This window comes from Solanum tuberosum, unplaced genomic scaffold (assembly GCF_000226075.1).
Source record: "Solanum tuberosum cultivar DM 1-3 516 R44 unplaced genomic scaffold, SolTub_3.0 scf00219, whole genome shotgun sequence".
NCBI classification, from domain to species: Eukaryota; Viridiplantae; Streptophyta; class Magnoliopsida; order Solanales; family Solanaceae; genus Solanum; species Solanum tuberosum.
In genome coordinates, this window is record NW_006239145.1 from 526,140 (window position 1) to 529,040 (window position 2,901).

The 2,901-nt window shown below is 33.1% G+C and overlaps 1 pseudogene; it reads left to right on the forward strand.

Annotated features, from left to right (window-relative positions):
• The first annotated feature begins 1,109 nt into the window (after positions 1 to 1,109).
• LOC102585746 (1-aminocyclopropane-1-carboxylate oxidase homolog) overlaps positions 1,110 to 2,901 on the forward strand; it is an 8,319-nt pseudogene continuing 6,527 nt past the window's right edge.

Below are 2,901 nucleotides of genomic sequence, written 5' to 3' on the forward strand. Positions count from 1 at the left end.
GAAAATTTATATTGTGTCTTGTATCTTGGTTCTTGGCTTCCTCCCCCTAATAATTATTTTTATGCACTATTTATAGATGTAGAAACCCTAAAATAAAATAATTGAGTTCAAGACAAATTAGGAAATTAAAACCCAAACAGAATTGAATTCCTACGTTTTACGCGTGAACAGTAACCGCCTTAGACTTCCGCCGCCTTCAATAGTTGGAGTCTTGGAGATTCCTTCAATGACTGCCACGTGGCAGCATATTCTTTTTTCAATTTGAACGCTGCAACTTTATATTTTATATAATATTATATTAAATTTAATTCATTAAGCTGCCTGTTTGATTTCCTTCTTCAACCTTTCATCTTTAATTCGTTTTAGCTCCAAACTTCTTCAACTTTACGTCAATTTACTCCTACAAATAAAATACACTATTTAGCACAATTTATAAAATTAATGCTCAAAAAGGACAAATATAAATAATAAATATGAGGTAAATAATGATTAAAAATATGTATTTTGACCTCACATCAGGGGTATGGGGAGGAGGTGGTGGAGTGGGGTAAAAAAAAAATTTAAATTTAAATTTTTAATTAATATTAATAATTTATTATTTAATTTTTGTCAATGTGGAATATTTTATCCATATGGAATGTCATGTGTCAAGATTTGTTCAAATAAAAGAGAGAGTGCATTATACACATTGATGTGTGCTTCTCAAACTAATAAGTGATAGTTTAGATATGAAATTCACACTCTTAATAATTTAGGTATGAAACTAAAAAAAAAGGATAGTTTAGATATGTTTTTGACACTTATTTCATGTGGCGGAGCCAAAAAATTTAATAAGGGGGTTCAAAATCTGAAAAGTAAACACACGAACTAGTGAAAGGGGGTTCGACATCTATTATACATACCTAAAAAATAATTTTAACCATGTATAAATAGTAATATTTTTCGCCAAGAGGTTTGGATGAACCCTTCATTATATGCTGACTCCGCCCCTGCCGGGCTGAGGTAGCTCTAGCTACGCTCCTTATATGTCATCCTCATTTTGAGAAATCAATCATATTTTTGAATTTTTTTTGCAGTACAAATTTAATAAAAACACCAGAGCAGAAAAGATGTCAGTCTCTAAAGTTGAGCAAAGTTATGACAGAATGAGTGAACTAAAAGCGTTTGATGATACTAAGGCTGATGTTAAAGGACTTGTTGATTCTGGAATCACTAAAGTGCCTCAAATATTCATTCTACCTCCAAAAAACAGGGCGGAAAAATGTGAAACAAACTTTACTTTTCCAGTGATAGACCTCAAGGGCATCGATGAGGATCCGATCAAGCATAAAGAGATTGTGGACAAAGTTCGAGATGTATCGGAGACATGGGGTTTCTTCCAAGTGGTTAATCATGGCATTCCAACATTTGTCCTTCACAAAACGTTACAAGGAACACGACAGTTTTTCGAGCAAGATAATGAGGTTAAGAAACAGTATTACACTCGAGATACTGGGAAAAAAGTGATTTATACTAGCAATCTTGATTTGTATAGTCCTTCTGTTCCAGCTGTAAGTTGGAAAGACGCATTTTTTGTTTCATGACTCCTAATCCTCCCGGTCCACAAGAATTTCCAACACCATGCTGGTACATATATATATATTCATTACTTAATCCAAATATATTAAACGTAGCATGACACATGATTTACTTGTGCTTAATGTGTCTTTTGGAGTATATTATTAGGGAAATCTTAGTAGCTCATCTAGTTGACTATCTAAAATTGAATAGAAGACGGGTCATTAAGCGTACTCTGTTTATTTTTAACAAATATGCCCTGTTTCAATCAATGTGTGCAGGGAAATACTAATGGACTACTCCAAGGATGTGACGAAATTGGGCTTCTCCTTGGTTGAATTATTATCTGAAGGTCTTGGTCTTGATCGTAGTTATCTGAAAGATTATGTGGATTGTTTTCAACTCAGTTATTCGTGCAATTACTATCCACCATGCCCTCAGCCAGAACTCACCATGGGCACCATTCAACATACCGATGTTGATTTTGTAACAGTCCTTCTACAAGATGATATCGGAGGACTCCAAGTTCTTCACCAGAATCATTGGATTGATGTTCCTCCTACACCTGGTGTTCTTGTGGTTAACCTTGGAGATTTTCTACAGGTTAGTGCGAATATACAATATTAAGCAATTTCAAAATTATACTAAACCTTTTCAAACACCTTTGCTTATTTTTTGCAGCTCCTGTCGAATGGCAAGTACATAAGTGTTGAGCACAGAGCAATTTCAAACAGAGATGGATCAAGAATGTCAGTTGCGTGCTTCTTCATTGAAAGTCATGCTGATAAGAATCGGGTTACCACAATAAACAAGAAAATAATGCGGAAGCGAAATTATAAAGATTAAAGACAGAAAAGTGCAAGATAGGTGAAATTCAAGAATAAAATCCCCAATTTCAAAATAAAGTGCTAAGAATCCTAATTGATCTTAGTATTCAAAATTAGCGGATTAAGACTAATTATGATACTAATAGAGTCAATTCAAGAACTTATATCAAAAGTGATCTAGACCCCTATTACAAAGAAACTAGAGACAATAATTAGTATAAGACTAATTACCTTCTTAATTTACGAATAAGAACCAAAGATATCAAGTTAAAGAATTAATCTCAACCTCTTAAGAATCGTTCTTAAAAGGTTGTAAGATAAATTCCAAGTAGCCACACACAAAGGTGTAAAGAAGAAAACTCTCAATTAATAATAATATTGTTTGTCAAAATAATAAAATCAAACCCCTATATATAGGGAAAAACCTATCCCAAATAGAATGAGATTTAAATCCTACTTGTATGGAAACTTTAAACTAGGGAAACTTTTAAACTAGGAAACTTTAAACTAGGAAAAC